Source organism: Apodemus sylvaticus, chromosome 3, assembly GCF_947179515.1.
Source record: "Apodemus sylvaticus chromosome 3, mApoSyl1.1, whole genome shotgun sequence".
Lineage (NCBI taxonomy): Eukaryota > Metazoa > Chordata > Mammalia > Rodentia > Muridae > Apodemus > Apodemus sylvaticus.
The window spans coordinates 86,448,572-86,460,766 of NC_067474.1; the positions used below are offsets into that span (position 1 = coordinate 86,448,572).

The 12,195-nt window shown below is 43.5% G+C and overlaps 1 protein-coding gene across 2 annotated transcripts in view; it reads left to right on the plus strand.

Annotated features, from left to right (window-relative positions):
- Window positions 1-3,454: 3,454 nt before the first annotated feature.
- Window positions 3,455-12,195, plus strand: part of Kdm4c (lysine demethylase 4C) — a 177,880-nt gene continuing 169,139 nt past the window's right edge. Inside the window, exon 1 of one of the 2 annotated variants that reach the window (XM_052176666.1) lies at window positions 3,455-3,627. The gene's annotated coding sequence lies outside the window, so the exon portion shown is untranslated. The remainder of the gene's footprint in view (window positions 3,628-12,195) is intronic. The other variant, XR_007977033.1, reaches the window with a different exon arrangement.

Below are 12,195 nucleotides of genomic sequence, written 5' to 3' on the forward strand. Positions count from 1 at the left end.
TGAGTGTACAGCTTCTTAGGTCTCCTTAGCCCTCTCTGCCTTGGTTAGGGATAGTTCTTGAAGTCGTTGGTGGTCTTAGAAAGGAAAGTTGTGTTTCAAGGGAGAGTAATAGGTCAGGCAGAAATGAATATATTATAAAGAGACACCCCTGTGTCTCAATCAGACTTTCAGACTATTGAAACAATGGACCTGAAAGAAATAGGAATCTCATGCTGGGATCAGGAAAAGGCACCACACCTAGGGGACACTTTCCTGAAAAGAGATTTTTAGCAATTTGTCAGACTGCCCAATTGCATAAGAATGAAGCTTAGCTAATGCTGGTTGCTGGGAACTAGTCTTGATGGTGAATGTTTAGATGTGCATATCTTGGTTCTCTATTTAAATTTTAATTTCAGGGAATTCATTGATTTCCCTTTTTAATTTCTCTTCGCAATGAACATTAAATAAATGCACTTTTTCTATTTTCAAATAAATTTTTTTTTTCTGTTTTCCACTCCCTGTCCCCTTTAATTAGCTTATTAAGAACAGGTGGTCAGGCCAGGCGGTGATGGTGCACGCCTTTAATCCCAGCACTTGGGAGGCAGATGCAGATGGATTTCTGAGGCCAGCCTGGTCTACAAAGTGAGTTCCAGGACAGCTAGGGCTGCACAGAGGAAACCCTGTCTCAAAAACAAAAACAAAAACAAAACAAACAAACAAAAGAACAGGTGCTCAGGCCGGGCAGTGGTAGTGTATGCCTCTAATTTCAGCACTTGGGAGGCATAGGCAGGCAGATTTCTGAGTTCAAGGCCAGCCTGGTCTACAGAGTGAGTTCCAGGACAGCCAGGGCTACACAGAGAAACCCTGTCTCAAAAGACAAAAAAATTAAAAAATAAAATAATAATAAAATAAAAATAAATTACTTAATTCTTAATTAATTCTTAATTAATTAATTAAGGTAACTTAAGACAGTCTATACCTAGCACTTGGGAGACTGATGCTAGAGGCTCACCTCACATACAAAGCCGATGGTTTACTATATTAGTCAGGATTCTCTAAAGGTACTGAACTGATAGAATGAATAAGTGTGTGTGTGTGTGTGTGTATTCTATGTCATTTATTGAAGTGATTAACAGGCTAGTTCAAAAGTGTCTCCTTACTGGAAGGCGAAGAATCTGATAGTTGACAATTCACAAGGCTGGAGATTTTAGGTCTTCAGGCTATGCTGAAATCCTGAATAAGTGTCTTCTAAAGCCTCAGCATCATCAAGTGGGTAAGCAGGCAAAAATCAAAAGCTTTCTTCTGAGCTGGAGAAATGGCTCAGCAGTTAAGAGCACTGACTGCTCTTTCAGAGATCCAGAGTTCAATTCTCCTCTGTAAAGGGATCTGATGCCCTCTTCTAGTGTGTCTGAAGGGAGGGATGGGGGACTGAGGCACTTTTGACATTGACTTTTATTTCTGTTACACGAAGTTGACTAAACCTATTTTCTTATATTATGTTTTAGGCACACCTTCCCAGATTACACGTTCACTCATTAGACTCATTAGTCCTCTTCATTCCCAAAGCAGTCTTGCTTTTAATTTCATGTCATTAATATGCATGTTGCGTGTGCGTGTGTGTACAACGTCTAGGGCCCACAAATGAGATCATGAAGTATTTGTCTCTCTCAGACTGATTTATTCACCAGTGGATATACTTCTTCCTCACACCCCTCCCCCTTTCTTGTGAGACAGGGTGTCCCTGCCTTTCAGCAACTCACACTGATCTACATTGCAAATCAATTGGCCTTGAATTTAGAGATCTACCTTCCTTAGTCCTCCGTGTGCTGGGATTAAAGGTGTGAGCCAATACACTGGGTTTGATAATTTTTTAAATCTCTGTTTAACAAAAATAATAAGAGTACTTATTCTGTGAACTATTTCAACTATTTAGTTAATACTTGTGCAATTCTTGTAGTTCACAAAATGCCCTAAATTTTAAGATATGTTTCTATGGTTTTAGTAAATTCAATTGCCTTGGAAGAAAGTTGGCAATCTCTATAATGCACACATTGGAAAATTAACAGTTGACAATATAAGTTAGGTAAATTTAGAATTGTGAGCCGAGGAGTGGTGGCGTATGCTTTTAATCCCAGCATTTGGGAGGCAGAAGCTGGCAGATTTCTGAGTTTAAGGCCAACCTGGTTTACAGAGTAAGTTCCAGGACAGCTGGGACTACACAGAGAAACCCTGCCTTGAAAAAAACCAAAAAAAAAAAAAAATGAAAAAGTTTAGAATTGTTTTTTCCAAACCCTAATCTGTGTTTTTAACAGTCAAAGAAATATGGTGCTTAAATCTCATTATCTTTCAGTTATTAACCACATCCCATCTGTCTTTACAGTGCTTCCTCTAATTAAAAAAAAAAGAAACACATTTAAGTATGTTTAAAAAATATCTCTAGTATGTTGAGATATTCTTTTAAAAAGTGGTGATTAGTTTGAGATAGCATATCAAGTAGCCCAGGCTAACCTCAAATCTACCACTTGCTGAGAATGACCTTGAATTTCTAATCCTCTAATGTCTACATCCCAAGTAGGTATGCACCACCACAAACACTAGAAATCTTTGTTTTGTAACAAAACAACAAGTAAATGATGGCCCTGCGTGCTCATTTTTGAATATACTTGGACAGTCTTAGTCATTAGAGGAAATGCAACAAAAGACCCAGTTGGGAACTGTGGTACAGTAAAAACTGTTTAGCCTTTGCAGAACACTTAGTGTTTAGCCACCTATCTGGCAATAAGAGTTTTGAGGTCTGTGTGATTCCTCTGCGGTGCTGGAAGTTAGATTTACACAGACATGCAGGAAGGTAACTCAATTCAGGTTCCCTAACCAAGAGTCCTCTAGTCTTAAGAATTAGGCCTTTTTGCTCAGGGGCAGGCTGGTTGCTAGGAATTTGTGAACACTGCTCACTTGGGATCTCCGACTGAAGTAGGCTAGGAGGTGCAGTCCATTAGTTGGTGTACCAGCACAGGACAATGTCACCGTGGGCCTGGCCTTCTGACCACCTCCACCTGAGGTAAAAATCAGTCAGTTCTTGCACCGAGGGTTGCTATAGATTCGCACCGAGTCCCAGCAGGCGCGTCTGTTTACTATTTTACTTCAGATCTAGCCCTATGGGAACCTAGTGAGAGACCCGACAAAGATCTGTGCACCTGCTCCATTCTGCCTCGTCAGTGTTTTCCTCCTTTGAGAAAGAAGAGACGAGCCTGTCCCCAAAACAAAATGAAAGACTGCGGGGAACTTGGAGTAAGCAAGGAGCGGAAGTCTCGGTTTAAAGTCTGGCACCTTTAAGCGCTTTAGAAACCCACGTGACACGGAGAGCGCCCCGCCCAGTGGTCACGTCGGGTTGCGTGCGCCACACGCAGAGAGCGAGCCAGCCCGCAGCGCCTCCGCGCCGGCGCCGCCTCCCGCCCACCTAGGAGTGAGGGAGGGAGGAAGGGAGGGGAGCGGCGGAGGGATCCCGTGCCGGCGCCCCGTGCGCGTGCGCAGCGAACAGCTGTCACCTAGTGCGGAACAAGTCTTCCAAAGATTCCCAAAACCCTCAGGCGAGGCCGCACTTTCAGCCCTTTCCTTCGGGTGGCATCTGGACCTCCGCCGGCGGCGCAGGTAACCGCTTCTTGGTCCGGACGGAGCGGGAAGGGTGGTGGCCTCGGTCAGGTCTTCTCAGGGCGGCACGGGCCTGGGCGCTCCGCAGTGCACGGCAGTCAGCTGGGAGGAAGGAGGCGGCCCTGACAGTCCATTCTGGCCCTCCGGATTCCGGAGCTCGCTCGCCGGCCTCCCGGGAGGCGATCGGAGGCGGTGTTGCTCCGGACTGCCACGCCTGTGTGGTCTGGGGCGCCGACCAACCCCTCTGCGGCCGAGTCCAGGAAGGCCGGGCCTGTGCGCCCTCCGAGCCTCCCTTGGGTCGGGTGTCCGGATCCGCGAGGTAGCAGGTAGCCCGACCCTCTCTCGGGTTCGTTCTTGGCCCTAGCAGATGATCTTTTCGTTTTTCTTTCCTTCGTCTTGAGGCCATTTCTTTGTGCTGTTCTTGGGGGGTGGGGGGGAGCCATGATGCGAGGTAGACAGTGGGCGCTTAATAAATGTGAGTTCGATGTGGCATGGGAACTGCCGGGGAGAGAGGGCGTGTTGTGCGGTGGAGGCAGGCAGTCTAGCCCGGGCTGGAAATGGTGTTCTCTGCTCAGCAGGGAGCAGCAGGACTCAATTCTGATGCTTTTCTAGTGGACCCAGGAGGCAGCCGCCGGTGTGACTGAGCCCGCAAGCTCGCACGTAGTGCCTTTGGTCAGGTGCTCTCACAGAAGTCTTAGCAAACTTTTTTTTTTTTTTTTTTTTTTTTTTTTTTTTTTTAAATCTTGGACTCAGTACGGTCACTCACACTTGGTGATTTACCTAACACTGCTTAGAAAGCTTAACTTAGAACTGATGCAATTCTTTTCCCGGGAGGCGCATAGGTTAGCACCAGTTTTTGCTGTATTTTACCCACTTGAGTTTTGCGTTTAAAAAGGGCGGGAGGGGTTTGGGAGCTTCACAGTTTCTATGTGAAATGTTTCTAATTTAAAAGTGTGATGGTTAAAACTTTTGGTATTGACTTTAAAAAATATATTCTTTTTAATGTTTTTGAGTCAGGGTCTTACTAGCCCTGCCCAACCTAGAACTCTGTCTGGTACCTGGCCTGGAGCTAAAGGAAATCCACCTGCCTCTTCCTCACCAGGGCAGGGATTCCTGGTGGTCGTATTTCTGTAATGCTACTGGCTATTGGTTCTCCAAAATTTATGGTCTGTTCTCACCTCCTGGGCTGGGAATATAGCTCAAGTGGTAGAGCCAATGCTTAGTATCTGAACACCTTAATTTCAGTCTCTAAGATTGGGAAAAAAAAAGAAAGAAAAGTTCGTTTTCTTACGATTGAGCATGTACACTAGTGTTTCCTTAAAGCTTGCTGCCTGGTAACCTATCATGCTTTGTTTTGGAATGAATGCACTGCCTAGTTAAGGCATTTTAGGCCCTCCTTCCCATTTTAGTGTTTAGAGTTTACCCATAATGTTTACTGTTCTCCACAAAATTGGCAATACAATAAAATTTAACGCTAAGGCTTGCTTAATGGTACTGAAAAGGTTACTTAATCCCCTCTCCTCCCCCCACCTCACTCTCTTTCCTTTTCTTTTGTCTTGAGATTGTAGCCCACATAGATTGGTGAATTGGTGATCTTTGTCTCTACTTCTTGAGTGTTGGGATTAGTTTTTTGTTTTGTTTTGTTTTGTTTTGTTTTGTTTTTTGACTCAGTCCTGGGGATTGAATTCAAGGATTTGATGCATGGTAGGCAAACTATACCAAGCTACATTTCCAGTCCCACATCCTGTAGCAGTGTTTCTTATTGCTTATAGCTATACCCTTGACACCTGTTATTATTTATTAGGTATTAAATGATAAAAAAGTACATTCTGTACTGTCATTAAGTTCAATATATAGTGCAGGTCTATTTTAAAAATTGTCTTTGAAGCAGTAGTTCTGGCTGAGTGTTTAAGGCAATAGACTAGAAAAAATGTCTTTTTTATTGCATGTTAATATTTAATGGTCTTGTAAGTACCATTTCTTGTTTATTTATACTTAACTTTTTCCTTTTCTTTATTAGAAATATAGAAATATTCTTTATTTACATTTCAAATGATCCCCGTCCCATAAGCCATCTCTCCTCCCCCTATTCCCCAATCAACCCCCTCCCACTTCCCTGTCCTGGCATTCCCCTACACTGCTGCATCTAGCCTTTCCAGGACCAAGGGACTCTTCTCCTTTTGATGTCCAACAAGGCCATCCTCTGCTGCCTATGTGTCTGGAGCCATGGGTAAACACCATGTGTACTCTCTGGTTGATGGTTTTTGTCTCTGCGAGCTCTGGGAGTACTGGGTGGCTCATAATGTTGTTCCTCCTATGGCACTGCAAACCCCTTCAACTCTTTGGGTCCTTTTTCTAGCTCCCCCATTGGGGACACTGTGCTCAGTTCAATGGCTGGCTGAGAGTGTCCCCCTCTGTATTTGTCATGCACTAGCAGAGCCTACCAGGTGACAGCTATATCTGGCTCTAGTCAGCAAGTACTTGTGGCCATTGACAATAGTGTCTGTGTTTTGTAACTGTATATGGGATGGATCACCAGATGGGGTAGTCTCTGGATGGTCTTTCCCTCAGACTCTGCTCCACACTTTGTATCTCCTTCAGAGGGTATTTTCTTCCCCCTTCTAAGAAGAACCAGAGTATCCATACTTTCTTTCTTCTTCTTGGGCATCCTTTGATATGTGAATTATGTCTTGGGTATTCCAAGCTTCTGGGCTAATATCCACTTACCAGTGAGTGCATACCATGTGTGTTCTTTTGTGATTGGGTTACCTCACTTAGGATGATATTTTCCAGTTCCACCCATTTGCCTAAGAATTTCATGAATTCATTGTTTTTAATAGCCGAGTAGTATTCCATTATGTAAATATACTACATTTTCTGTATCCATTCCTCCATTGAGGGATGTGTTCTTTCCAGCTTTTGGCTATTATAAATAGACTGCTATGAACATAGTGGAGCATATGTCCTTATTACATGCTGGGGAATCCTCTGGGTATATGCCCAGGAGTAGTATAGCAGGGTCCTCTGGTAGTATCATGTCCAATTTTCTGAGGAACCACCAGACTGATTTCCAGAGTGGTTGTACCAGCTTGCAATCCCGCCAGCAGTGGAGGAGTGTTCCTCTCTCTCCTCATCCTTGCCAGCACCTGCTGTCTCCTGAGTTTTTGATCTTAGCCATCTGACTGGTGTGAGGTGAATACTTAACTTTTTTTCAAACAATAGATTTTGATCCTGTTGTTTTTCCTCTACAAACTCCTCCCAGATCCTCTCCACCTCTTTACATACTTCATGTTCTCTCTCAGGCTCCCTACAAAACTCAACCAACCAACTGAAACTCAAAACAAACCAAAAATACCAATTTCACAGGCCAGGCAGAGAGAGAGAGAGAGAGAGAGAGAGAGAGAGAGAGAGAGAGAGAGAATGAATATCTTTTTTTGTCTTGGTCAACTAATTCTGGGTGCCAGGGGCCTGCCCTGGATAGAACTGACCTTTCCCAGCATTATCGGTTACAAATAGCTACTTGATTAGGGGTGGGACTCCATGTCCACTTACCCCTCTTTTTTTTTTTTTTTTTTGTTGTTGTTGTTTTCGAGACAGGGTTTCTCTGTGTAGTCCTGGCTGTCTTGGAACTCACTCTGCAGACCAGGCTGGCCTTGAACTCAGAAATCTGCCTGCCTCTGCCTCCCAAGGGCTGGGATTACAGGCGTGCGCCACCACGCCCGGCCCCACTTACCCCTCTTAACTGGGACCTCGTTTAGCTTGAATCTGTGCACATCTTTGTGCTGCCACAGTCCCCATGAGTACATATGTACATTATTGTTGTGCCTGGAAGATGTCCTCTTTCTTTGGAGTTCTCCATTCTTGTGGCATTATAGTCTTTCCACTTTCTTGTTCTGCAGAGATCCCTGAGATTTGGAACTGGAGAAATTTGATGAAGATATCCCATTTAGAACTGAGTGCTCCAGATTCTCTCATGCTCTGCACATGGTGTAGTTGTGGGTCTCTGTTTAATTACTGTGTACTGCAGGAAGAAGCTTCTGTGATGCTGACTGAGTGAGGCACTGATCTGTGGGTGTAGCAACATGCAGCCATTTATTGCAGTGTTCCTTTAGCAGTCACAGAAGGAGATGTTTTTCCTAGACCCATGACCCATTTCAAGTGCATGGCCACTTAATCAGTGTCACGGATTCTATCTCATAGTAAATCCAATAAAAAAAAATGGTTGCTTACTCAGTAATACCACTATACCTTACGGGCAGGTCACTGTTGTAGGTTATAGGGTTTGTAGCGGGGTGATAATCATCAATAACTTTTTTTCTCTGGCATGTTATAAAGTACTGTCCAGCACTATAAAAGTTTCTATTTAGGTACCAGCTCCATTTCTTCATGTTTGATGATATAAATAGGTGATATAAGTCAGCATTAGGGCCTTAGCATTAGGTTGTAGGAAGAAAACAATAGCTTATTACATTCCGCAGACATGTCTATGGGAGCCATTTGTCTAATGACTCAAAAAGATGTAACCCATTTCCAGCACTGGGGTTTTGTGTCAGGTATCTAGTTGTGGTAGTGTCTCTATCAGTATGTGATGATTCCATTTAGATTACTTTCATAGAGTATATATTTTAGGAATTTGTAGTAGGTTTCCATATTGTTTTCCAAAGGGTTTTCAGTGTACCTCCCCAAATTTTCTTTTTTACCCTTCCATTTCCTTCTCCATTTGATTTTCTTATTCTGTCTTTCCATTTATCTCTCCATAACTATATTCTATTTTCCCATTCTTTGGGATATTCCCATGGCCCCCCACCCGCAAATTCCCAATTAGGTGCTTAAACTTCTGCAGCTATTCAAATCATAGCTCACATATCTAAAGAGTAAAAACTAACTTATACATAGAAGAGATAACATGCAGTATTTGTCCTCTTGGGTCTGGGTTGATAAGGATGATGGTTTCTAGCTCTTTTCCATTTACCTGCTAATTTCATTTTGGTTAACAACCAAATAATATTCCATTGTGTAAATGTACCACATTTTCATGATCTGTTCTTTTTTTTTGTTTTTGTTTTTTTGTTTTTGTTTTTTTGTTTTTGTTTTTTGAGACAGGGTTTCTCTGTATAGCCCTGGCTGTCCTGGAACTCATTCTGTAGACCAGGCTGGCCTCAAACTCAGAAATCCGCCTGCCTCTGCCTTCCAGAGTGCTGGGATTACAGGCGTGGGCCACCACCGCCCAGCTTCATGATCTGTTCTAATAGTTGATTAGCACCTTCACTGTTTCCATTTCTGGCTACAATGTATAGAGAAGTAATGAACATGAATGTACATGTAGCTCACTGTAGTAAGTTGTAGAGTTCTTAGAATATGTACACAAGGAGGCAGTATTTCAAGTTGTATTACAGAGCTATAGTAATAATAACAGCATGGGATTGCCATAAAAACAATTGTGTTGATCAGTGGAATAAAACTGAAGATCCAGACATAATTCCACACACTTTTGGAAACCTGAATTTTAATAATGGAGCCAGAACTATACAGGGGAGAAAAGAAAGCATCTTTAAGCATGATGTAGTTAGACGGGATAGCTGCATGTAGAAGAATGAAAATACATCCATATCTATTTTCCTGTACAAAACTCAACTCTAAATGTATCAAAGACCTAAATGTACTACTGTATACCCTGGTTTTGATAGAAAAGAATTAGGAATAGCCTTGAACTCACTAGCACAGGAAAGGGTTTTCTGAACAGAACATTGATTTTGGATTTGGTTTTTTTGAGACAGGGTTTCTCTGTATAGCCCTGGCTGTCCTGGAACTCATTCTGTAGACCAGGCTGGCCTCGAACTCAGAAATCCGCCTGCCTCTGCCTTCCAGAGTGCTGGGATTACAGGCGTGCGCCACCACCGCCTGTACTAAGATCAACAATTGATGAATGGGACTCATGAAACGAAAAAGCTTTTATATGGAAAAGGGCACCATAATTTGTGCAAAGTGGCAGGCTATAGTGTCTAGAATGTACAAAGAATCAAACTGAAGACCCATGAAACAACCTAATTAAAAATGGGGTGTAGAATTAGGCAGAGAATTACCAAAAAATCCAAAACAACAATAACAACAACAAAAAAAATCAAAAAACCCATAGAAGCAAACAAAAAACCCACAACAAATATCTGAGAAACACTTAAATGTTCAATGTCTTTAGTCATTTTAGTCATCAGAGAAATGTAAACCAAAATTTGGATATTTCATCTTAACTCAGAATAGCCAAGATCAATAAAGTAAATGACAGCAGTCTGGTGGGGAAGGGATTATTCATTATGGTAGGAGCGCAAACTGGTACAGCCAGTCTAGAATTTAGTGTGGAGGTTCCTCGTGCAGCTGGGGAACAGGGTCTCACTTTGTAGTTCTGGCTGGTCCGGAACTCACTGAATATATAGCGGGCTGACCTGGAATTTCTAGAGACCTTGCCTGCCTCTGCCCCCAGAGGTCAGGGATTAAGGACTTGGGCCACCATTCCTTTTTCTTCACGGTTGGTTCTCATCTGAATTTCTTGGGAGGTATGATATACTGTTATTTATTGTTTTGTTTTTGCAGCTGTGGGGATAGAACCTAGAGCTGTGGGGATAGACGCCTTATGTATACATGCAATGTGTATTTTTGTCTTTATAACTATAGAGAGTGTTGTGAGTCCTAAAATATAAATGTAAAAAATTAGTGTTAAATGGAAGAGGATGGCAGCAATAGTAAGTCTTGACATAACCCCTAATTCCCTTCAGGGATGAGGTTTAAGGCAAGTGAGACAGCCTCAACTTTTTTCTCTTCTCTTCTCTCCCCTCCTCTCCTCTCCCCTCCCCTCCCCTCCCCTCCCCTCCCCTCAGCTCCCCTCCCTTACCCTCCCTTTCCCTCCCCTCCCCTCCCCTCATCTCCCCTCCCTTCCCCTCCCCTCAGCTCCCCTCCCTTACCCTCCCTTTCCCTCCCCTCCCCTCCCCTCATCTCCCCTTTCTTCCCCTTCCCTCAGCTCCCCTCCCTTACCTTCCCTTTCTCTCCCCTTCCCTCCCCTCCCCCTTCCTGCCCCTCCCCTCCTCCCCTCCCCTCCTCCTTCCTTCCCCTCCCCTTTCCTTCCCCTTCCTTCCTCTCCCCCTTCCTTCCTCTCCCCCTTCCTTTCCCTCCCCCCTCCCCTCTCTTTTGTGTTTTTTGAGACAGGATTTCTCTGTATACCCCTGGCTGTCCTGGAACTCACTCTGTTGACCAGGCTGGCCTTGAACTCAGAAATAAGCCTGCCTCTGCATCCCAAGTGCAGGGATTAAAGGCTGCCAGGCCTTAATTTTTAGTTTTCATTTTTTACATTTTGCAACTCATTTTACTTTCCCATCCCCCTCCCCCAAGTCCCAAAGCTCCCCTCTACATTCCCTTCTCTGTTTCTTGGAATTAAGTGATACACTGAAAATGCTTCATAATCCATGGGTCTAGTCCACCCATGCAGTCAGCATAGTCCCTGTCAGAAGGCTGTCCTCCTTGCCCCTCTTCATTTTGTGAACCAGCCTGTGTTTGTGAGGCTTTGTTCAGCCCATCATTTCCTACCTCACACATCTGTTTGCTTAGCTCTCAGAAGGGGGTTGATACTTTGTTGTCACTCCTTCTGATTTGCAATTTACTATTTAATTTTACCTCCTAGCCACCTTTCTGAAAGCTTAGCTAGAGTCTAGTGGCTTCGCACATGTCTAGCCTGTAACCTAGCCTCTTCTTCTGATAAATTTGTTTATTAATATATTTGGAATTTTGAAGTAAGGAAATTGTATTTGAATAATGGCCCATTATTTGCTCTGTTTGCTTTTGCTTGGTGGTATATTCTACATACATTTAAAGAAAACAATAATATGTACAATGTGGTAAGCAGTTACTAGATATGGAATACAGGCAATGCAAACATCACAGCTTCCATCTTAAAAGGGAATAGGAGATTCTCCATCCATTTTGAGTGACGATGGCCAGAGAACACATATTTATGTTACTTCAAATTCTGTATTCCAACATGGAAGCAATTTAGGACTGGGACTTCTCTTATTGTGTGGCTCAGGCTACTGAACTCATTATGTAGAACAGCCTCTAAGTTACAGTGATCCTCCTTGTCTAAGGCTCCGGAGTAGCTGCAATTGCAGGCTGGGTTCTTCTTTTTCTCCATTTTTTTAAAGTCAGGGTCCTATTATCCATACTGGTTCCAAATTCTATGTAGCTCAGGTTGATCTTGATTTTTGTGGTTTTCCCGCCGAAGTCTCCCTAGTGCAGGGATATAAGCATGCCCCACCATACTTGGACCCCACCCTTTCCCTTATTTTGCTCTACAGCTCCAGCTGTGCTTCCTGCCTCAGCCTCACAAGTGTGAGGATTTGGAGCTTCCCCCTCCTTTCCCTTGCCACCCCTCCCCCTCCTGTGTTAGAGCTCCATCCTAGTGCATGCAAGGCAAGTAGTACATTGAGCCTCAGTTTAGACAGCTTGGCTTTTGTTCCTTTTACATTTATGTCATGAAATTTTCTCCAGAATATACAAATACTAATTGTATCTCACTGCACACTG